This window comes from Lacerta agilis, chromosome 5 (assembly GCF_009819535.1).
Source record: "Lacerta agilis isolate rLacAgi1 chromosome 5, rLacAgi1.pri, whole genome shotgun sequence".
In the NCBI taxonomy this organism is placed as follows: Eukaryota; Metazoa; Chordata; class Lepidosauria; order Squamata; family Lacertidae; genus Lacerta; species Lacerta agilis.
This window is the reverse complement of record NC_046316.1, coordinates 24,993,807-25,019,133: the sequence shown is the minus strand read 5'-3', so window position 1 is coordinate 25,019,133 and position 25,327 is coordinate 24,993,807. Positions and strand designations below refer to the sequence as shown.

The window sequence follows — 25,327 nt, the reverse complement described above, 5'->3', positions numbered from 1 at the left end:
TCCTGTTTCACTCTCATTAAAAGGTTCTTAATTCCTCCTCACTTTCTGCCATCAAGGTTGTGTCATCAGCATATCTGAGGTTGTTGATATTTCTTCTGGCAATCTTAATTCCGGTTTGGGATTCATCTTGAATTTGCCAGGGATTAAATCTGACAATCCTTTTGCATCCAAAGTACTGTAAGTGCTCTACAACTGAGCTGCAGGATATGAGAGATTGCATCAAAACGCATCCTATCATACTAAATTGGTAATGTTGTGAGAATAACTAACCAAAGCTGGAAAAAATATGGGGGGGAGGATTATGCTTATGACATTCTTAACCTGTTTTGAAGAATACAAGTCTTCTTTCAGACCAACATGGCCTTGAAATACAAGGCTTCCTAGGTGGGTAGGTATGTGCACAGTGTTGTCCCTTTCACTACCACTCTGAGGCTGCAAAGGAGACATAGCTTTGGTTCTGTAAGGACAGAACAGGCTTAGCCAATGTGTTACCCACCAAATGGTCATGTGATCTGGGGCAGATGGGAGTTTGAGTCCAGAAGCATCTGAAGGGCACCTTGTTGGCTACCTAAGGGTTAGAATTATGCTCATGGTTCTCTCTTATTCTTCCTTCTACCTTTAAGGTCTGTTGGTTGTTAAGTGGAGGGCTTTGGTGACATTGTAAGTCGAATATGGGTTTGTCTTTCTTTAACCACAGGGTGAGAGACAAAAGAGAGGCCCATGCTCATGTGCTCTTTTAAGATTGTCATTGAGACTGTAGCATGAGAGGAAATGGTGAATCTCCTCCCCATGACTCTGAACCTGATCTGCATTTACAGTTCCCAAAATATTCATGCTGCTTCAAGTGACATGTTTAGCATCACATGAACTTGGCCCTTCATATATGTTTAAGTTCTGAACACCAGTCAATTGGTAGAGCCAGTGACTGCAATCCTGTTTCTCTCCATGTTGTTCATTGTAACACAATTGGATGACTGTGTGGCCTTATAATGGAACTATAAAATTAGATGAAGCCTTATGGCTGCACAGATTCTCTAGGAAGAAACCGCCTATTCCAAGCTATTTAACCTAAAAAAGAAAACCACCTCTTCCTTCCATATGAACACAATGCAGATTTAAAGCAATGCCAATTTAAAACAAGTAAATTAGGAGAAAAGTCTGACAGAAGCATCCTTTTGCTTCAGGCTATAAGAACTCTAAGAAAACCAACTATTTTAGATGGCATATTCTCTACATTTCCCTCCAGATACATTGTGCATTTTAAGTATTTTAGGCGCACACTGGAGAATATACTCCCTATTCATCTCACCCACCAAATGCTGCAGCAGTGATTCAGGATGCTATTAGCAAAATGCAATTTTAAAAATAAATATTTGTTGCTATAGGAGCAGCTGAAATCTTGATCACCGTCCCAAAGAGAAATCTGTTACAACCATCATTTCCCTTGTGGCTACCAGAGAGAGAAATTAAGGCCCAAGTGGCCCAGTCACAATTTAGAGGACCAATAGCTCTTGTAAGCAAGTCCTTCAAGCTTGCCCTCAGTGACTGAACAAAGCTGTAGCCCTCTGAATGTTATTAGTCTGTAACTCCCATAACTCCTGACCATGGGCCATGCTGGTTGTGGTTAATAGGAGATTGTGAATATAATACATATTGACCCCCAATGCTCTGGCACATTTCATTATTGAGGAAAGAAAGGAAAAACACAAAAAGAAGCATCATAATTTGCAGTGGTCCCAGAAGACTATCAGTTTTATAAGATAAAGGGTTTAATGAGAATGACAATCAGTTCATACAGTTCACCTGGCTATAATTATAGCAATATAACAAAGGAAAGAGGAAATATCCTGAGAGCATGTTACATTTCCCAGAATTAAGTTATGCAAGTGACCTCATAAGATACTTAAAGAATGAGAAATACCGGTAGCTCAACAATATTGTAAATGGTGCGGCTAGGGACAGGTTTGTGTATTATACCAGTTATGTGGAAACTATCAGAAAGCTCTTCCCTGCCATAACTGGAGGCTGGCAGGCTCCAACAAGCAAGGTGATTCACAGATTGTATTCTATCAGTATGAGCTGGTGATCAATAAGCATTCCTCAATGGCTTCCACCAATTCTGGCTTTTTCTTGGGCATCACACTGGGAATATGACTGAAATATAGTATCAGAATACCTAAACTAAGTAAATTTAATTTAGTCTAATTTAAACTACAAGATGGAGTTAGGCACTGAACATTGTTGTGGGTTTAGGGGGTACTCTGGATGACCTGAGTCCCACCTAATTCTTGGGGTCCTATACCCAGTGAGGGTTAGAATCTAACACAGGAAATTGCTGAAATAGTCAGACCAGTTTCTTTGTAAGACAATGACCTTAGCTGGTCACTTAAATGTCTTCATCAGGATCCCAAAAGAATAAGCTAGGTTGCAAGAGTTACAATTAAGTGTTGGTGCTAATGGGTGGGCCTTCCTCCCACTTCAGCTAGCTGCCAGGTGGGAGAACAATAGGTCAGTTGGTGTGTGTTAGCAGAGCTGGAAGCAGGCTGGAAGCTTTAGGCAGGAAGCCATGCTTGATGTGTCCTGGATCCAAAGCTGTGACTAATGGAGAAGCAAGATCTGTTATCAAATTATCAATCTCTTTTTTAAAAAGGTGACAGAACTGATTGTGGAAATTATCGAGGCATCTTTCTATTAGCTGCGGCCAGCAAAATTCTTGCAAGGATCTTAGCAAACCGTCTCATAACAATATCCAAGGTGACCCTTCCTGAATCCCAAAATGGTTTTCGGCCTTCTAGGGGGACAGTGGACATGATTGTCACCACTCAACAACTTAAAGAAAAATGCAGAGAGCAAAACCAACCCCTGTATATGGCGTTTATTGACCTAACTAAGGCTTTCAACACTGTAAATCGTAATGCCCTGTGGACTAGGCCTATCCTTCAGAAAATTGGCTGCCCAGATAAATTGGTAAACATCATTCGGCTCCTCTATGATAATATGACAGCAACAATCGCAGATAACAATGGCTCTCAAAGTGAACCATTCACAGTGGAATCAGGTGTTAAACAGGGTTGTGTTATTGCCCCAACTCTAGTCATTATTTTCATTGCCATGATCCTACACTTTGTCAAAGGAAAACTCCCCACCGGAGTAGAAATCATGTATCGAACAGATGGAAAGCTCTTCAATCTCAGCAGGCTGAAAGCAAAGAGTAAAGTTACCGTAACTTCTATCATAGAGCTTCAGTATGCTGATGACAACATAGTGTGCACACGCTCAGAGCATGACCTCCAAACCATCCTAAATATCTTTGCAGAAGCTTACAAAAAGCTTGGCCTATCACTCAACATCTAAAAAACCAAAGTGCTGCACCAACAAGTACAAAATAACCCCTCTGCAGCGCCACAAATCCAACTCAATGGTGTAACGTTGGAAAATGTCAATCACTTCTCCTATCTAGACAGTTATCTTTCTACAAGGACCAACACTGATGCCGAAATCCAGCATCGCCAGAGCTCTGCGAGTGTGGCTTTCTCCTGATTGAAGTGCAGAGTGTTTGAGCACTGAGACGTTTGCAGGGAAACCAAAATGCTTGTTTACAAAGCTATTGTACTGCCAACCTTACTATATGCTTGTGAAACATGGACCACTTATAAACACCATCTCCAACTCCTCAAAAGATTCAATCAACGGTGTCGCCGAAAAATTTTACACATCACTTGGGAAGACAGGCGAACTAATTATCAGTGTACTGGAAGAAGCAAATATCACCAGAGTTGAAGCAATGATTCTTCAACATCAACTTCATTGGACTGGTCATGTTGTGCGGATGCCTGATGATCGTCTTCCAAAGCAACTACTCTATTCCAAACTTAAAAATGGAAAGCGTAATGCTGGTGGTCAACAAAAGAGGTTAAAGACTGTCTCAAGGCAAATCTTAAAAAATGTAGTATAAACACTGGCAACTGGAAAACACTGGTCTGCGAGCGCTCCAGTTGGAGAACAGCCTTTACCAAAGGTGTCTTGGGCTTTGAAGAAACTCGAACTCAGGTCGCAAGGGAGAAATGTGCTAAGAGGAAGACACGCTTGGCAAATCCACACCGTGATCAACTCCCGCCCGGAAACCAATGTCCCCACCGTAGAAGGAAGTGTGGATCCAGAATTGGCCTCCACAGCCACTTACGGACTCATTGTTAAAACCGTGTTTATGGAAGACAATCTTACTTGGCTACGAGCGATCGCCAAAGAAGAAGAAAAAGACATCACCGGATAAACATCACGATATATTGATATTTCACAATGTCTGAAAAAAAGGATGGAGCTATGTAGAGGCACTGGTTGGCTTCATGGCTTTTCCTGATCGCACACACGCACACACCCACACACCATGATTCACAATATATTGTAGGATCAAAAATTATGAAACCTATATCACAATAGGGACTTCAAACCAGCTTTGGACGCTGTATCACCCACCCCTACCAGTGGAGTTGTTGCAATTTCTGCCCTCCCTTCCACAAGTGGGTGGGTTTGCAGCACTGAGCAGGGGTTACCTGGCCGGGTGCCACCCACCTGCTTAGGTTGGCCTTTGACCCGCCCAGGGCCAGGTAGGACAATGGATAGTTGGCCAGGGGTGGGGTCAATGGCCAAATAAAAGAGGCTGAGCCCTTCAGCCAGGCCTCTTGGGTCTTTTTTCCTTCCAGGTTCAACATAGGGATCCAGGAGTGCATTCAGGTGGCCGGATTCAGGTAAGTACCGGCCTTTGTATTTTCTTTGCTGGTCAGGGGGGCATGGTTGGGGAAGGGGCTCAAGACCCCCCTGCTGTTCACCATGGGGGCACCCTGCCGGTCCCAGCATGGGCCAGCATGCCCCAGCAATAGGCCGCTTGGCCTAATTGCTGTGTTAGCTTCAATTTGCTGTTGTCACCCGCAATAGCAGGCTGCATGGCGGCTGTTTTTTCCCGACGTTTCTGGGGGAGGGGGCTTGGCTAAACCACACGTGTATGAGTGATGCCCCCTCCTCTGCTCTGGCTATGGGCCTCATGTATGGCACACAGCTGATCATAGGAGGGTCCACGCTACAGGATTTCTTTTGCACATGGATGTGAGTTAACTTGTTATTTCCTCTTTTGCAGTTTTAGCGTGTGTGCGCAGTTAGGTTGGCTGGTTCTGTCATTACCCCCCCCCAATCTTCAAAAAAACAAAACACAAAACAAATAGTAAATAGCAATATAGTAGCATTAAAAGGGGGGTCTTTAGTGGTGCCTGTACTAGTTTGCTCACTTCAAGGTGCATCATGTCACAAGCCACGGCTGCTGAACATGAAGTCACAGTGCAGGGCACCCCCAAAGCCGCAGCGAACGGCACCCCGAGCAATGCTGTCAAAGCAGCTAATGGGATTTTTTTTTTTAAAAAAAAAAAAAGGCTTGTCTTCCGGCAGGAAGGTCCCACCTATGAAGCTTGTAATAACCAGAAAAAAGTGAGGGACTGAGGGACGATCAGTTTGAAGGCCCCTCCACTTCTGATGCCAGGCCCTACAGGGCTTGCCCTAAGAAGTTAAAGTGCGCTTCCCCAGAGGAGCTTGCTTCGGAGAGCAATACTTCCCTGTCCAGCGGGGATGAAGTGCAGGAATTAGTACGCCAGAACCGCATCCTGCAGCGTCACCTGGCTCGGGCTAAGGTGCGTTTAGATAGGTCTAAGTCCCCTCATTGATGCTCTCACGAGGGCAGGCACAAGATATGACCTTGCTACAGCTTCTGAACTGTCTTCAACAGCCACTGGCACAGAGAGGGCAAGACTTTTTGGCTGAAGTTTGGGGCCAAAATGGGTTCCAAAGTGACTACTCAGACAGTGGCTGATGATATTGAAAGAAAGCAAATAGGTCCAGCTTCTGCATCCTTTCTTAGCAAATACCTTTCTAGCAGACACATGCCTAGTGCTAACAATCTACATCAATTTCCCTGTGTTTTTATTTTTATTTTTGTGCTCTTTCTTTCAAGACAAAAACCAGCCTGGACAGAGTGCACAGAAACAAAAGTGGGTTCGGAGGCGAGAAGCTGCCTGACCCTTTTCCCTCTAGTTATTTTTTTTTTTTTAAAGATTTTATTATTTTCCATATGCATATATAAAGAGAACAAAACATACACCAATACACTAAAAATACAAAATACAATAAACAATAAACAAATCAAACAAAAACACAATAAACATAAGAAAAAACAACACATACAAACCTGTCTAAGCTCTTATCTTTATCTCGTTCTTATTCTATCTTCTACGCATGGGGGACTTCCCCCACACCCTCCACTGCATTGTTAATTCAAATATACTTTGGGTAGCTATATATCTACTTTCATAACTATTAACCATCTTATTTATCCTCAGATTTCTTTTCTTAAGACATAGTTCTTAATCTAATCTCAAAATCTTCGGACATTCTTATTAATATCTTGTACTACAAAATTCTTACTAAAACATCGATTTAAATTTATCTAGCTAAAGCCTAGTTGACAACTAACTCTGCTCAGATATTCAATTTTACACCATTAATTAAATAGTCCTTAAATTTCTTCCACTCCTTCGTCACCTTCTCCTCCCTCTGGTCTCGGATTCTCGCGGTCAGTTCAGCAAGCTCCATAAAGTCCATTAACTTCATCTGCCATTCTTCCACCGTTGGAATCTCTTCACCCTTCCAGTTTTTTGCCAATAATATTCTAGCTGCTGTTGTGGCATACATAAAAAATACTCTATCTTGACTGGGTATCTGTTCATTGGTCATGCTCAAAAGGAAAGCCTCCGGTTTCTTACTAAAGGTAATTTTCATTACCTTTTTGAGTTCATTATAAATCTTATCCCAGAACGCTTTAACCCTTGGGCATGTCCACCACAAATGGTAAAAGGTACCTTCCACTGATTTACATTTCCAGCACAAGTTAGTCATTGACGGATTCATTTTAGCAATCTTAACTGGTGTTAAATACCATCTATATAACATTTTCATGATATTTTCTCTTAAATTATTACAAGCTGTAAATTTGATACCCTCCTTCCACAATTTTTCCCAGTCCTCCAACATAATGTTATGTCCCACATCCTTTGCCCAATCTATCATTGTTGACTTAACCATTTCATCTTTCGTATGCCACTCTAGCAACAAATTATACATTTTGGAAAGGTTTTTTGAGTTCGATTCTATTAGCTCTGTTTCCAGTTTTGATTTTTCAACTTGAAAACCAAACTTCTTGTCTGCTTTAAAAATCTCATAAATTTGATGATATTGCAGCCAGTCGGTGACCTCGCTCTTTACCTGATCGTAACCTTTCAATTTAAACGTTTCACCTTCCTGCTGCAATATATCTGCATATCTTAACCATCTTGCAGACATATTAGGTCTCTTGTAGGCCTTGGCCTCCACCGGTGAAATCCATCTAGGAGTCTTTCTCTCTAACAAGTCTTTATATCTCGACCAAACCTGATACAGGGCTTTTCTAACAACATGATTTTTAAAAGTCTTGTGGACCTTAACCTTGTCATACCAAAGATAAGCGTGCCAACCAAACATATTGTCAAAGCCTTCCAAGTCTAACACATCAGTATTTTCCAGTTTGAACCAATCTTTCAACCAGCAAAAGGCCGCCGCTTCAAAATAAATCCTTAAGTCCGGCAAAGCAAAGCCTCCTCTCTCTTTAGAGTCTGTTAAAATCTTGAATTTAATTCTAGGCTTTTTTCCTTGCCATATGAATTTTGATAGGTCCTTTTGCCATGTTTTAAAACAGTCCAACTTGTCTAATATTGGAATGGCTTGAAATAAAAACAGCATCCTTGGTAAGACATTCATTTTCACAGCAGCTATTCTGCCCATTAATGAAAGTTTCAATCTTGTCCATATCTCTAAGTCCTTTTTTATCTCGGTCCACAGCTTCTCATAATTGTCCTTGTACAGGTTCAGGTTTTTTGCTGTGAGGTTGATCCCTAGATATTTTACTTTCTTGGCAAAGTTGAGGCCAGTGGATTCTTGTAACTCTTGTATTTGTTCTGTTTTCATATTTTTGGTCAACACTTTGGTCTTCTGTTTGTTTAGTTTGAAGCCGGCTACATGCCCAAACTTCTCAATTAATTCCAATGCTTTGGGGACACTACTTTCAGGATCTTGTAGGGATAACATTAGGTCATCTGCAAAGGCACGCACCTTGTATTCCTTCTCTCCCACCCTTATTCCTTTAATCTGGTTCTCTTTTCGTAGCATATTTAGCAAAACCTCCAGGACCGTAATGAATAATAAAGGGGAGATAGGGCACCCTTGTCTTGTTCCTTTTTCCACTCTAATCTCCTCCGATATCACACTGTTAATTATAATTTTTGCTTTTTGTTCTGTATAAATGGCGTTGATGCCATTCAAAAATCGTTGTCCAACTGCCATTCTTTCCAGATTTTTCTTCATAAATGTCCAAGAAATATTATCAAAGGCTTTTTCTGCATCTATAAACATCAGTGCCGCATCTATATTTATGTTTTTTTCCAGTTTCTCTAAGATATCCACTACTATTCTAGTATTGTTGTTTAATTGTCTACCTGGTAAAAAACCTGCTTGATCTTTATGTATATAGTCCTTGAGCACTCTTTTTAATCTTGAAGCCATGACATTAGCAAAAATCTTATAGTCCACATTTAAAAGTGAAATTGGACGGTAATTTTTCATTATAGTCTTATCTGTATCTGGTTTCGAAATCAGTGTGATATAGGCCTCTTTCCATGTGTCTGGTGCCCTATCTCCTTCTAATATTTTGTTGCAAACTTCTTTTAAAGGCTGTGATAGCCAGTCTTTCAAGCATTTATAATACTTTGCTGTCAAACCATCTGGTCCTGGGGCCTTTCCTATCTGCATATTGTTAATTGCTTCTTCAATCTCTTGTATCGAAATAGGGTGGTTGAGTATTCTTGATTTATCTTCTGGGACTTTTTGCAATCCATTTTTCTCCAGGAATTGGTCTATCTCTATTTCATCTATCTTCTCCTCCTTATACAATTGTTTGTAGAACCTTTGAAAATGCCATCTAATTTCCTCTGGATTCTCCATCTTTCCGTTTACTGCCAAATTGTTGATGATATTTGCTTTTTGTCTTTTCTTTAGTTGCCAAGCTAGTAGTTTTCCACATTTATTTGCTGACTCGAAAGATCTCTGTCTCATCGTCTTGATCTTCCATTCGATATCTTGATTTATAATTTTAGCATATTGGGATTGCAAGTATTTTATTTTTGTATTTTTTGATTCTTGGGGTGTCCTCTTAATTCTTTCTCTTTTCCTTGGATTAGTTTCAAAAGTCTTTCCGTTTCTTGATTTTGTTGCCTCTTCTTTTTTGCCTTTTCACTTATCAGGAACCCTCTCATTACTGCCTTGCTTGCATCCCAAACCATCCTCTTTTCCACCTCCGAATTTAAGTTGAATTGAAAATATTCCTTCATCTTTTTTGCTGCCCTTTCTACCAGCTTGGTATCTCTCATCAAGGTGTCATCCATTCTCCATCTAAAGGAGTCCTTGGAAATTAGTTTTAGATTTACTTGTACAGGATTATGGTCTGAATATGTTTTAGGACCAATTTCTGCTTTGCATAGTTTCGGTGTCAATTCATTCGATATCCATATATAATCTATTCTCGACCATGACTGCTGAGGTTCACTAAAAAAAGTTGCCTCTGTTTCCATTGGGTTTCTTAACCTCCAAGCATCCACCAAATTTAAATTGTCAACCATTTCGAAAAAGGTCTTTGGCAGTTTCCCCTCATTTGTTAGTTTAGTCCTCTGGGATCTATCCATTAGTGTGGAAACTGCCCCATTGAAATCTCCAAGGCATATTATTTTGTAATCCAAATGTTCCAACAGCAGATCATGAATCTTTTTGTAAAAAGTTGACTTACTATCATTAGGTGCATAAAGTCCCAGAATCAGGAATTTTTCGCCTTGTACTTTAATTTCAATTGCAATGTACCTCCCTTCTTCATCTTTAAATAGCTGTCTTGGGCTGTATTTCTCTTTTACATATATTACCACTCCTCTCTTCTTGACTTTATCCGATGATATAAATTCTTGGCCTAGTTTTTTGTTTTGTAAAATTCTTCTATGTCGTCGAACCACATGGGTCTCCTGTAGACATATTATGTCTAAATTCTTTTTTTCCAAACTATAAAACACTCTGTGTCTCTTTGGTCTCTGGTTCAATCCCCGAACATTCCATGTCATCAATTTTAGAGCCATTTTGAGTCTTTAATCTGATCCTCCTGTAGCTAGGTCTTTCTTATCTTTTTCTGGATCTCTTGAGTCTCCTGTTCCTGGTGGTGGAAGCTCTCCTGGTGTCCCTGGAGGTGGAAATACCCCAGGTAATCGGTACATATACGCTGGGTCCAAAGCAGAACCCTTGAAGTCTTCCAAGTGTTTGTCTAGGAACTTTTGCTTATCAGCAGGAGATCTTATCCTGATTCTTTTTTCTTTGAACATAAAAGTCAGTCCTTCTGGAAATTCCCAGCTAAAGGAGATATTCCTTCTTCTTAGCTCAGTTGTTAGGTCGTTGTAAGATGCTCTTTTATCCAGGAAAAATTTGGGGATGTCTTTAAAAAGCACAACTCTGTTCTGCTGTACCACTAGGTTGTTCTTGTAGTGCAGGTCCAAGATGTAGTCTCTTTGGTATCTGTTGTTCAACACAATAAGACAGTCGCTCACCGTCTTAGAGCTTTTCTTTCCTTTTGTACCAAATCTGAAGGCCTTCACTATGAGTGCTGAGACGTCTTCTTCTTTCAAATGCCAAAATGTTGAAAATTGAGTTACAATATAGTCCTTTAGGCTTCCCTCCTCCAATTCTGGTAAGCCCCTGAGACGGATGTTTCCTTCTCTCTGTTGTAGTTGCAGAAACGCGAGAGATTCTTCCACGCTTCTCTGCCTGGATCCAATTTTTTCTATGTTCTCCAGGTCAATATTGTCTAACTTCTGTTCCACTGTCCGAATTTTCTCTTTTACTACCTTAATTTCCTCTGTCTCCTTTTTTAAGACAGTTACTTCCTGAGCAACTTTATTAATTTCTTCTCTGTTTTTCCTTACGTTTTGCTCAATTTGACCAATAGATGTTTCAAGTCTTTGGGAGGATTCTTTTATTTCTGCTTGTAGTTTCTCCGTTGCAAAGTTTACTGCTGAATTGACAGAGTTTACTGAGGATTGTGTCTGTTTCACATCCTCAGAAACTTTTTTCAGTCCTTCTGTAATTTCTGCAATACTTGAAGTTAGTTTCTCAATAGCCTGGGCCATTTGTTCTTGTGTAGTTAAAGAAAAGGAGCTCTTTCTTTGTTGTGTTTTAGCTCTTGTACTTTCTTGCATATCTTGTTCCCTTTGCAGCTGCAGTCTCAAGGTCACACCAGTTTTAGTAATTGTCCCAGACATTCACAGTAGAAAGCCAACAGTCCCAAAAGTCAACACCAGGTGGCCAGCACTTCTATCCAGATAACAAAGAGGCAACAGAGCAAAGCCAAAAGTCCCAGGCAAACCCAGGCAGTTTCAACCAGTTCTAGCCCTCCAAAAAAATAGGCAAAGATCCTTAATGTTTAAAGTTCTAAAGTCTCTCAAAAGTCAAGAAGAAATTAGTTTCCAACAGTCCAAGGCAACAATAAAATTTTATATAGTGTATCCACCAAGTCCACAATGTTTCCCGGGCTGCAGACAGCCACACAAAAAAAAAGTTTATTCAGTCTCTCACTGGAAACAGTAGCAAAAAAGTAATCCAAGGGGGGGGGGGAAATGGCAACTAAGTTACGCTGCCTGCTTACTGACCCGGAATCCTATCCAGAGGGTGAAGCAGTGACTTCTTCAATTGCCATTCTCAGTTTTAAGTCTTTATAAACAATTTAAGCAACTTTAAAATCACTTTTACGAAGTTCAGCAGAGTTAGCAAAACTTTTTCCCGTTAGTCGCGGCTTAGCGCTCTTGCCGCTACCTCGCTCTATCAGCAGTTCAAAGAGAGCGGGCTTCCTTTTGAAGTTTCTCTGTAAGTTTTCAAAAGTCTTAATTCCAGCAAAAAAGCAAGTTTACTTACAGAGTCTCTACTGCAATCCAAGCTAGGAAGTGCCAGATGCTCAGGAAAGGCGAAATCGCTGCTTCGTTCCTCAGGGGCAGCCGACTCTTCAGTCCCGTATCAGCGCTCCGTTCACCCGTTCTCCCCCCTTACGAGGGTCGATCGGGAGCGGAGATGACACGTCTGGGACCCACGAGTCCGGAGTCCACGGGACGCTCTTCCCGTGGTTTTAAGGGGTCCGTGGCGCAGGCACGGGAACCCCTATAGCCCACCGGGGAACCGGAGCTTCTCAACTCCCGTCCGCCATTACCCGGCACCTAACCGGAAGTCCTCCCTCTAGTTATTTTTCAGCTCAACCCTGCTCAACCCCACTTTTTCTTTTCCATCCAGGGCAAAAGTGGAAGGGGATATGGAGAAGATAAGAAGCAGAAGGAAAAAGGGTTACCGGTAAGTAGTTTCTCTCTGCCTACAATTCTTCAGCTTCTATTCATAGTCTGTCTAGGCTAATTTGAAAGAATCAGAAAGGGAGAAAAAAGTTTAATGTGCAGTTTCAGCCTTCAAAGTAGATGCTTGTCTATGCCTTTCCTTATATACATTAATCATGAGAGTGACTTTCAGAAGATTACCTAATTCCCCAAAAGTAGCATGGCAAAAACTGCCTAAAGTTGTCTCTTGTAAGCATTTTCTGGATCCAATATTGCGGCTATTCTATCAGAGCAATCCTCCTGTGGAAGTTGGGGCTATTATTTATTATTTATTATTACTTATTGCAGAAGGGCATCTGCATTCATAAAATGTTAATCATCGCTGTTACACAAATGCTTTTGCTGAGCCCCGAAGATAAGAGATTATTAGTCAAAGTCATGTGCCTTACCAAAGGCACAATGAGCTGATAACACAAAAATGCGAAGAAACCTAAGACGGCAAAAAGGAAACAAAACCCTACCACATTTCCATAGATAACACAAATCTCTGCCCCTTATAGCATTCTGAACCAAGAAATAAAGAAATCACAAGTGGAATGTAAAAGAATATATCACCATTAATTGTTCTTCATTCATTTCTCACAAGTACAGTGGTACCTCAGGTTACATATGCTTCAGGTTACATATGCTTCAGGTTACATACTCCGCAAACCCAGAAATAACGCTTCAGGTTAAGAACTTTGGTTCAGGATAAGAACAGAAATCGTGCTCTGACGGGGGGGGGCAGCAGCAGCAGGAGGTCCCATTAGCTAAAGTAGTGCTTCAGGTTAAGAACAGTTTCAGGTTAAGAACGGACCTCCAGAACAAACTAAGTTCTTAACCCGAGGTACCACTGTAATTGCAATTGTCATCATTAGATAACATATCGGCAAGTTCACATTCCCTGTTTCCTTAGTTAATCTCAAATACAAAAAGAAACTTTCAAAAAATAAATCACTAGATCCTGGGAATCTATATAACTGCTGTATATAATATTGCAATGTACAGGTTCCCACAACCTCAACACATTTTGGCAGACATTTGGAGCAATAGAAAAGATTCCCATATTGTGAGCATCTGTTCTGCAAAGCCATTAGCACTGCTTCTGTCTCCTAAAAGAAGCTCTGCAGTCCAACCCTATGCATATTTAGTTAAAAGTGAGCCCAGTTAAAGAAATCTTTCTGCAATGATTTCTTTAAAAGTTAAATAACCTTGCCTAAAAAAATAGAAAAACACAAACAAACAGCTGTCAGATTCACTGGAGGCAGCCTCCCCAGCTTTCTATACTCACAGGAAAGCTGAGAATGCCATGGGAATTTCAGGAAATGTGAGCACCCAGGAAGGCTGCAGAATACAAACCAGAAAATATCTTCACAGCATGAAAGGACACTCGCAAACCCTTCAGCTCCATCGAAAGTGCATTAGGTGCAACAAAAACTCCAAACCCCACCCATGATTTTCATTGAATTATTTCTTCCCCTTTGAATTTTTTTTTAATGTAGCTTATGTCACTAACTGAAGAAGAGGGGTTGAGTGGGTAAAGCATGGGAGATGCTTTCAGTGCAGTATTACCGGTACTCCTGATAGTTGTGTCCAGCAGTGTTTGGAGGGCCCAGGGGCAATTCTACCACAAAAGTTGTTGCCTCAGCTAATGTGTATGGCTAAGAAAACCCATGTAGCTGGAGAGGAAGAGGGAAACAGATTTGCAGCTTGCTTAATTGGCAACTGGGCCAAAAAAGCCAACCAAAGTAGGTAGGCTGTTTTGTTTCATTTTCTAGTTTGCAACCACAGGGAAAGGACACCTCTTACGCTTCCCATCTCCATAAGTTTCAGTATGATGCTGGTGTCATACAATAAACTGTATCAAGAGAAGAAACATAAAGAAGAAAATAGAATTAAAAATTCACATAAATTGTACCTGATGTCAATAGGATGGATGAATCGAATAGATCCAACTCTTCACGCAGGTTTTCTTCACGGAGTGCAGTCAAACTATGGAGCTCACTCCCACAGGAGGTAGTGATGGCTTTAAAAGAGGACTGAACAAATTCATGGAGGAGAGGGCTATTGATGGCTACTAGCCATGATAGCTATGCTCTGCCACGGTAGCTGGAGGCAGCAAATGCTTCTGAATACCAGTCTCTGGAATCCACAGGAGAGAGGAGTGCTCTTGTGCTCGAATCCAGCTTGCAGGTTTCCCACAGACATCTGGCTGGCCTCTGAGAACAGGATGCTGGCCTAGATGGGCCATTGGCCTGATCCAACAGGCTCTTTCTATGTTCTTATCTCTATCATGCTGAACCGGTTGGCCTGATTGTGTCTAGCTGATCCCTCAGCAACACAGAATCATTAATATGAAGAACTATGCAAGTAATGATGGCAAATGGGAACCATGCCAGGAGAGTCGCTACCTGTTTAATTCTTCAGCACTCCTACAATTTTGAGAATTAGTTCAGAAATGTGTTTAGCTAATGTCCCTATGATTGCGTTAAGAGAAATATATACTACCAATTTCGTTTAATGAAACACTGGGAATGTTACAATTCCCTGACTTAGTTTAATGCTCTTAAAGACATGTGCACATTATCCACAGTAAAGCTAACGACAAATTCTGTATCTCTCTAGATGGTAGTTAATTGTTAGTGATGGAATAAATTCATGGCTGATTATCCTGTATCTAGGCAACTTAAAAATAAACGCACAAGCTTATTTCATCTCTTATTCACCAGTGCAGGAAATACAGTGCAGGTTCCACAGTATGTCAGCTCTCAGAGGTATGGCACATTAGCTTGATAGACTATATTAAGACTAATATGCATTGGAAGTGAGATGGCAACAAGACCATTTTGCTTAAATGCGATGAACCCCAGGATACCTGGCTGCTACTTTAAGCCCAATAAGCTTACTTCTGATTGCTTTAATTTCCAGTGTGTCTGGAACTGTCCAATGTCATTTTTTAAAAATGTAAAGTTACAAAATCGCTATGGATCCAGACAGAGTTTCCATGAGTAGAACTTCACTTATGGAACACTCGCAACAATGGAGAGAGCTCTGAAAGCTTTGGAAATCCCGAATATCCTAATCTGGAAATGTTTAACAACTGAATTGCAAACTTCCCTAAATTTTGAGGTGTAGTTTTTGGTTCCAAAAATGTGATGGGGGGGAACATACATGTGTACCAAATTATTTCAGGGGAAAGTGCATGCAAAAATGTGTATAATTTAAGACATTTTTTTAAAAAAATATATTAGCTGAAAATGGGGCTGAACCAACTTCTGATTGAACATGTGTGAAAATGACATCAACTACTCTAGACAGTGTGGGAGGTGGCATGGGAGGATTGTAGGAGGAATAGGCAAAAACAGCTCCCTTTTTTCTCTTTCCTTCAGAGAAGGAGCCTTTCAGGGCAACTCTGGATACAACCCAATGCAAGTTAATAGGTGCTGCAGTCCAAATTTTTGTAAAACAAAGTACTGGTGATTTTGCTGTTTTTTAGAATTGTTGGGCTCCAGAAATGAAAACAACTTGAAAGAAGACAACTATTTTATATGCAGTTTTTCGACGGTTGTCAAAGGCAGAAAGTAAAATAATCCAACATCTTTGTCTCCCACATCTTCACATAGATTCCAAGCCTCCATTTCTGGCAATATGAGAAAGTCTTGGTTACTTCATAATCCAAGGATGTTAATTTAGACGAAAAACAAATGATCAAGGCAATGAGGCTCCACAGATCGTAACAGGCTCTGTCTTATTTCCTCAGGTGGGCATCATCAGCATGAGGTCACATTGGCTGGTCCCTCCCCTTACGGTAGGAAGCATCAGCACAGGATTGCAATGGTTGGTCCCTCCCATTCAAACAGACAGCATTAGTACAATGTCACAATGGATGACTGCTCCCCTTGAGGCAGGAAACATCAGCACTAGGTCACAATGGCCAGCCTGCCTTCTTCAGGCAGGGAGCAAGCATGTAGACACATTGGTCAGGGCTGTATCTCATGAAAACAGGCTTCATCAGAGTGTGGGCAAAAGGCAAGCAGAATCAGGAACACAGTCTCATTCTGGGTGAGAAAAGCTATGCAAGAGCACGTGAGCACAGTCTTTCTCTTCCTGAGGTGGGTGGCAGATGTTAAGACAGCACAATGGACACCAGCATCTCTCTCACTCAAATCAGCAGCTATGTTTGGTTAGAAAAGCTGTAAGCAAAAAGAAGAGAAGTTAGCAGGTAGACACCCCCACTATCATGCAAAAGAATGCTTAAAAAAACAAACCAGCTGGCAAGCCCCTCCCCATGTACTTATTTTGTCTTCATTGATCTCAGTGGACAGATTTAATCATGCTGCGTGCCCGAAAAGAGCTGATGTGGTGTCGGGGAAGCAACCTGCCCCTGCTCTTGTTCCAAGGGTCTACAGAGGTGTGTCACTCCCACACAGCCCTATTGAGGGATGCAACAGGTTTAAAACTGACTCTGAAAATTAGCAAGGCAGAAGTCATACTGCCAACACCTATTTCTCATCCTCCAGTCTCTCCCTCATCCATCCATCATTTTGTTTCCCCCATTTTCATTCTTTCTGCCCACTTGGGCAGAATCGCTCTAAGGGACCTGGCTAGGCTGATGAGGCAGAAGTGTGCTGCCCCATTCCTGGCATCAGCATCAATTTGTGTCTTTTTAAAAATAAAATGTTTCTATACTTTATTATATTATATACTTTAAATAGATAAATATACATATATATTCTACTACTTAGAAAAACAAAATCTTGCCAAGACTTAAATTTTCAATAATGAACAATAACATGTCCATCTCTCAGCAAACAAAATCTGAATACTAGTACTTTCTCATATGAATCAAGTTGGTTAATTTGTCCAGTTTTGCTAACTCTAAACATTTCAATAATCATTCCCAGGTAGATGTGATGTGTGGATTTTTCCTCTTGTGCACCCACAAATAAATGGAAGTCTTTAATAATGAATTTATTTTGGAATATCCTCTGCAATCCAATTAAACAAAATCAAAATTGGGCTAAGTCCCTCTGTTAGACCCATCATTTCTGATATAATGCATGATATTTGCCTCCAAAAAGCATAAGCCAGCTTGGCTGCCCCACCAAATATGAAGCAGATATGCATTTGTGACTGAGCACTTCCAACATTTGAACTGTGTGCCTGAATAAACATTGTCAAGCCTAGCTGGTGTCATATCCCACTGTAATAGCTTCTTACAATGATGGACTCAGGATGGAATTCAACCTCACTCTTCCAATCATTCCATCTGTGCAAGCATTTCATCTTGCCAGATAGAAACCCCCCCTCCACATTCTGGGGCTTCTCCTGGCCCCCTTCCTAAATGCAAAGAAACCTTCAGGCAGATGGGAGAAAAGGCAGAAGCAGCTGTGACCTGTGTTCCCAGCCTTCCTAATGAGGACTAGAACCACAATGTGCCTTCCGGAGGGGGTAAGTAACCATGCAGAAAGTAGATATGATAGAATTTTGCCTCCCTCATAACAGAACTGGGGTCATCTAAGAAAGTTTAAAGGTCAGAGATTCAAGATAGACAAGAGAGTATATATTCACACAGCACATTGTCCGACTACAGAATTTGTTCTCACAAGATGCAGTGGTAGCTGTTAACATGGATGGCTTTAAATGGGATTTGATGAATTTCAGGGAAGATAAGGCTATCCAGTGACCACTAGTAATGATGACTATATACTCCAGTACAAGTTGCTAAAGAAATGTCAGTGGGAGAGTCCTGCTACCTTTTACCCTGCTTGTGGACTTCCCATTGGCATCTTCCCATTGGCCATTGTGAGAACAGAATGCTAGACTAGATGGGCCACCAGCACGCCTTGTGCTGTTTCTGTCAAGATTTCCAAACAGAGAATACTGCATAAATGCAATTCATCTAAACAACCTGGCATTGTTCTGTAAATTACATGTCAATTTCAAACAGTTCGTGAGCTTCAGTCCAATGAATGAAAATTGAATTGAGTCACAGGGTTAACAAGAAATTCTATACACCTATCTAGAAAGCAGCTGGCTCATTAACCTTTTCTGAGCTAGATAAAAATTCATTTTGCATGTGTGTGTGTACAGATGTGTGTGCTTGATTCAGGTATCATCAGCCAAGCAGTACAAGCGGGCCAAATTCATAATTACAAACTTCAGTGGCATAACTACTAAGGATCATTAGTCTGATTCTTATTCATTTCCCCCAAATATCTAAGTGCTATTATCTTAGAAATCATTACATCTTTTGGGCCCTCTCAGTGTCTGCCTCCTGGCATTTATATGGATTATGATGATCTATGGGTTCTCAAAAAAATTAAAGACTTAGGGATGGGTGGACTCCAAAGGGTGATTTTATATATATGGCCCTCTTCTGAAACTCTGCTTTATTCCAAAGAGAAATTGATCTTCCCTAAATAACATGCTACAGTGTGGTGCAGTGGTTAACAGTGGCGATGGACTCGTAAACTGGTGAACCGGGTTCGCTTCCCCGCTCCTCCACATGCAGCTGCTGGGTGACCTTGGGCTAGTCACACTCCTCTGAAGTCTCTCAGCCTCACAGAGTGTTTGTTGTGGGGGAGGAAGGGAAAGGAGACTGTTAGCCACTTTGAGACTCCTTCGGGTAGTGATAAAGCGGGATATCAAATCCAAACTCTTCTTCTACAGTAGCTTCAAAAGCAAGCAATGAACATGGGAAAAAGTCTGTTAGTTAAATGATGTATGAAGATGCTCATTTATTACAGATGAAGATGCAGTCCAGACTGAGATTACAATTATAAGCCGGGGCTGTTGATCTCTGGAAGAAAAAATGACGACACATCCTTATTCAGGGGGAGGGGGGAGCTTAACTTTGGAGAATTTGTCCTTAGGAAGAATATTGGGGAAATGAGTTCTGAACCGATGCTGCAGGAAGAGGAGGAGCTTATAGGAACAAGTAGTAGGGCACCTACATTTTTCTAAGGAAGGGGTGGCCCCATGCAGCAGTGGTGGGTAGTCAGTAGGGGGCCAGTGAGCATGACTGTGGCTGCTGGGGGGGGCATGTTCTTTCTGATACAGTCACAAGAAGGGCACACAACAGGAGAGATGGGTAAACCCTCCCCTTTCTGCACACCACTCAAACTGTTTTGATTACAGGAAAAAAGGGGGAAAGAAAATACAATAATTGCATTTTTGTCATGAAACAATTATAATGCAACATGACAACAAAGAACATTTGTCTATAACTGGGGAGACCTTATCTATTAAGTAGAGGCAATTATGCCTTCAAATGCCATCTAATTCTGTCAACTGGGAGGGAGGGGGCAGCCATTAAGCTTTATTTTTCTGAATTGTGATCCAGATATGAACTTGAACAAAATCAGGTAGTCCCTATGCTTATGACTTCTCATATTGTTTTCCAAAGTGCTAAAACGGGGTCAAAACTATATCTTATGCTCAGGGCCTGCCTCCAACCGGTTCATAGGAAACTCAGTACTAAAGTCTTTCAGAATCTTTATTTCTTTACTATAAATAACATTCTCTCAAATCACATATTGCATAACCATTCAGCTCATCCGAATTATATTTTGTCCCTTTTAGAAGAATTTGGAGATGAAATTTTCAGTTAAATTTCTTCTTCAGGTATCATCTTCAGAAACTAGGGTTTAAAATGAACTATTGTTCAAAAATTCAGTATCTAGGTCGCTGCTGATTGTTGATTCATATTTAAATGCAATTGTACTAAACAATTTATAATAATATCTCTAGTACAGAGGTACATTATGTTCATATATGATTGCAGTCTAAATTATTTTATGTTTTTGTCACTTTTAGATACCTTCCTTTTTCACATTGGGGCTTCATTTCTCTAACTTATTGTAAAAAGAAACATATCTCTCATGTCACATAATGCATGACAATGAAAAATAAAACAGTGTTGAGTTTCAATTGTTTAAGTGTTACTATTGCTCTGAATGTTGATTTTAACTTGGACATTTGTCAAAGGAAATGATAGTGAAACATGATGTGTAAATTTACTATTTTCACTCTAAAAATGAAGTGATGCACACTGACAGGAGAAACCGCACAGATGGAACTTTGTAGGACGTTTTGCCATGGCAATTGCTGCCAAATATTCAAGCCAGTATTCAGCTTTTAAAAAGCAGCTTCTCTGTTCAGCTGAATGAACTGCTACAAGACACAGAACGAATCTCTGCCTGAGAATGCAGTTCTTACACATGAAAACATTTTTCTACTCCCTTCCAAATCATATGTAGGGAGGGTGGACTACGTTTATTTTTTTTCAGGTCTGCTCATCTCTTCATGCTAACAAACCAAGATGTTGGCTTGCTTGACTCATAAGAATTGCAAAATGTGTGCTACTAATGTACAGTATATTCTGGCGTATAAGACTACTTTTTAACCCAGGAAAATCTTCTCAAAAGTCGGGGGTCATCTTATACGCGGGTGGAAAAATCTGTGGTCGAGTATATTTCAAACTCTATATTTTAACTGGAAAAGTTGGGGGTCGTCTTATACGCCCAGTCGTCTTATACGCCGGAATATATGGTAATTATTCTCATTGCTAGCACTTTTTTTCCTGAAGCCTAAATAACTGCAGAAACCCTATCGCCCAGAATTTAGTTTATACCAAATTACTCCTGTCTAACAATATTTTTCTTTTTATGTAACATAGTAGAGCAATTTAAAAGATTATAGTCTTGAACCAGAATGATTACATATTGGGAACATTTCGTTTGGTTTTGTTCTTGCAGCATTTCTGTGGCAAGGGAGAGAGGGAAGATAGAAAAAGTTGAGGGTGGTGAGAAATAGGCAAGAGCAAACAATACTTCAAACTGCAAGGTAAACAGTATTTATTACTTATTCAAACAAACAAGTGTATTTTAAAATTCAGTGATGTTAGAACATACACTAGGTAAATTTATGCTGTAATTAAAAACTAATTGCCACTGTTATTTTTAAGTTACTAATTCTATTTCTTGCTTATTGTTCATGTGTGGCATTGGAGTGATCAGATAAGCAGTCAAGCTTCTTTTTTTAAGAAACCACTTTTATTAATATCAGATATATGGAAAGTGCTGATGCCTTGAAGATTTCGTATCTGTTACATTTTATCCCCGAAAGGAGCAAGAGTGGGTAACTTAGCTAAGATTTTGTTTAGTGTCTTGCTAATCTATCTGTAAAATGGAGGAGGCCAAGTAGTAAGTAGGGGTTTATGAATCTGTCAGTTTTCTGATTTCTCTCAGATGTTTATTTTTCCAATCTGAAATTCAGTGCTCCATGTTTCTGCATCCCCATTTCTATGATTTTTTAAAAGTCCCCCCAAAAGATTTATCAGCTTTTTACTAAGTTTCAAAAGGTAAAGGTAAAGGAACCCTGAGAGTTAAGTCCAGTCGCAAACAACTCAAGGGTTGCGGCACTCATCTCGCTTTACTGGCCGAGGGAACCGACGTTTGTCCGCTGACAGTTTTTCCGGGTCATGTGGCTAGCATGACTAAGCCGCTTCTGGTAAAACCAGAGCAGTGCACGGAAACAGCATTTACCTTCCTGCCAGAGCAGTACCTACCGTATTTATCTACTTGCACTTTGATGTGCTTTCAAACTGCTAGGTTGGCAGGAGCTGGGACCGAGCAATGAGCGCTCACCCCGTCATGGGGATTCGAAACGCTGACCTTCTGATCGGCAAGCCCTAGGCTCAGTGGTTTAGACCACAGCGCTACCCGCATTTACTTTCTCCCAATATTTTTATTAACCACAACTTATAGACAAACCTACACTCTGATGTTTTCCTATATTCTAAGATTCAGCACAGAAATATGACTACCCTGCGGTAATATGAAGTTTTTCACTGTTCACAATTATACTAAAATGAAATAATTAAAAGTTGTAAAAACAATCTAAGGATGACCAAGATTGGTTTTTGTTTTGTTTTTTGCGCAGAGAGACCCACACACTTCAGAGGATGTTGTTTCAAGAATAAATCCTATGTCTTCACAGATAAGTAAGGATTGCAGTGTCAAGACTTCTATCTCAGTGTTTTTCAACCACTGTTCCGCGGCACACTAGTGTGCCGCGAGATGTTGCCTGGTGTGCCGTGGGAAAATTACTTTATATATAGTCAATATAGGCACAGAGTTAATTTTTTTAACATTTTCTAATGGTGGTGTGCCTCGTGATTTTTTTCATGAAACAAGTGTGCCTTTGCCCAAAAAAGGTTGAAAAACACTGTTCTATCTTGTTACAAAGGTGGTGTGTCCATTTGCAATATATACTTTTCCTGAATCTTCATCCCAAGGACCTTCAGACATGTTCAAATCAATGGATTAGAAGCAGGAAACTACTGCATCCACCTGGAAGGCTGAACCACAACACCCTCTATCACCGCAGGTCAATTATACACTATGTGAGCACTGATGTCAGGTGATGACATCAAAGGTCCTTGGCTCTTAACTCCAATCAGCCGATGGGTGCAGAGTGGAAGCCCTTGTAAGTTTTAGGCATAATATGGATTCAAACTGTGTCTCCAAATGGTAATTTTCTCTCTGTCAGTCTGCAAAGGGAAAAAAAATGTGATTTGCAGACACATGGTTTGCATTCAAACTGCCCCTGGAAGCAGACATTTTCCAGACTTCAAAGGGGCTCCCTCCCAATCCCCATCAGCCGATCAGCACTGAAAGCAACCCCATCAGCTGCATTAGGGAGTGGGTGTGTAGCATTTAAATTACAAAACAGGCAGTGAAGTGGAAAAAATACGCAAGCCAAATGCCAAGCCACTGACTATTTTGAATCACTCCCACTGTAGCTTTGTTCATTTTTGCTACAATGAGTGCTGTCTAAGGGATGATGAGAGATTTAGGCAGAAAATGGGTACTCTGGTGGATCCAAGGTTAGACAGAGGGAAATTTCAAGAAATTCGGCTCCTTTCTTCTTGTGGTATGGCAAAGTAAGTTGGGGTTAAAGGGGATGCAGTAATAGTAATGTCAGTTTCCAAAGAGTGCTTCAGTAATTGCAATTCAAAGGCTGTGTGCATCCACTTTTATTAAAAAGAGTAAGCACATGTCTATTGCAATAAATATGCACTATTGTACGAGTGGAACGTAAGAAGAGCCCTGCTGGATCTGGTCTAGTATCCTTTCTGTTTCCCGCAATGGCCAGCCTGCTACATACAGGGCATTCTCCCACTGTTGTTCTTCACCAACTAGTTTCAAAAACATGAGTCCCTCTCATCCCAGAGGTAGAATATAGCCAAATCATAACTAATAGCACAGTTGTAATTGCACATGCTCCTAAGAACAATAGATCCTGTGATGCTGGAGGGCAATGGCTGCATTGCATTTTTATAGAAAAAATTCAAATTTCCTGTTGCTCACACTGTACAAATCAATCCACCCTCTTGCTGCCCCTGATATATGCCAAGAGATGGCAAGGCAGGTCCAATGCACACCAAGATGGAGACTGCAACTGGCAGGCTACTCTATGTACGGGTATTTGAGAAAGCATTTGCTCCAGACTCCTGCAATCTTATTTTGCTGTGAGCCAGCGAGCGAGTGGTGGGTCGGGCAGCCCCGTCCATAAAGAAGCACGGACGGGGTGCCAGGTGGCGGGGGAGGAGAGTGTCACCCCCCCTCCCCTGGAACCGAGGGCGGAGTGCCTACTCCACCCCGCCTTTTCTACGCCACTGCTTGGACTCATTCTTTCTTGGCATAGGGCAAGCAGAAGTGTGGACAAGCCCTTAAACTCCTGGTGACTTTATTATTGCTTCACACTGCTCTATCTCCATCATGTCCAAAGCCCAGACACAGAAGAAACAGGACTTGTAGGCTAGAGCAGAAGTTACTTGTGCCAAGATCTACCAAAGACCCTAGTCCTTTTCTGCTTGAATAATAAAAGCATTATTCACTTGCATGGACCTAAATTATAATTACTTATGTGAGCAAGAATTATTTTAATAAAGAATAGTTGGAAAGTAGCGTGGTAACTAAGGACTTTTACAAATTATGCTGCATTAAATTATATTATTGGAGACACAGGTCATAGTCACATAATTATAAAGACTCCATTATTATGAGCAACAGAGTAAACCTGGATTATGCTCGCCTCCTTTTCACATTTGTGGACTTTTGCATAAATAACTGTCCAAATATAAATGGTTTCTGTCCCCACCTCAATTTAAGTGCCTTTTTTCAAGTTCAAAGTAGTGCAAGGCCACATAAAACGTTTCAGCTGGACGGAGGGAGGAACTACACTTTAGTTAAGTCACAAAAATGAGTTCAGCAGGAGTGCAGGTAGAGGTGGAATTCTATTGTATCAGAACATATTCATCTAGTTCCAGTAATTAACAGCTAAAGTTAGGCCTTTTAAAATATACTTCTTCATCTAAATTCCTCCAGTCTTTCATTTCCTGGTTATTAAAGCCTCTGAAACAGAAGCAGCAGTTATTTATCATTTCAGTTCAAGGAGTTAGTATATAAAGCCCTTGGTACCAGTTTAGTTGCAGGATTGCTTTACACCAAGGGCAGCCAACCTTTTTATACCTACAGCCCACTAATGCTTCTTTTTTGATGGTAAAATTTCCTTACCACCCACCAGTGCTCTATAGAAGGAGGATTCAGCTTGTGCTGTAGAACACACTACTGCCCACCTAGAATCCTGAAACGCCCACTAGTGGGCGGTAGGGACCAGGTTGACAACCCCTGCTTTACACAATATATGCCCACTCAACCAGTATGATCTGAGTTTGTGGCACTGTTACAGGTGCAACATAATATTTGTATTGTTTTTAAATGCTGTATTGTTTTTAATATTCG

General features: G+C 40.8%; 2 long non-coding RNA genes across 4 annotated transcripts in view; both read right to left on the bottom strand.

Annotated features, from left to right (window-relative positions):
- LOC117046699 overlaps positions 1–14,472 on the bottom strand; it is a 169,427-nt gene extending 154,955 nt beyond the window's left edge. For all 3 annotated transcript variants that reach the window (XR_004426612.1, XR_004426613.1, XR_004426611.1), the window contains exon 1: positions 14,434–14,472. This is a non-coding gene — a long non-coding RNA (uncharacterized LOC117046699). The remainder of the gene's footprint in view (positions 1–14,433) is intronic.
- A 1,568-nt stretch (positions 14,473–16,040) lies between these two features.
- The window catches only part of LOC117046695, a 113,034-nt gene continuing 103,747 nt past the window's right edge, over positions 16,041–25,327 (bottom strand). Inside the window, exon 4 of the long non-coding RNA XR_004426609.1 lies at positions 16,041–16,708. This is a non-coding gene — a long non-coding RNA (uncharacterized LOC117046695). The remainder of the gene's footprint in view (positions 16,709–25,327) is intronic.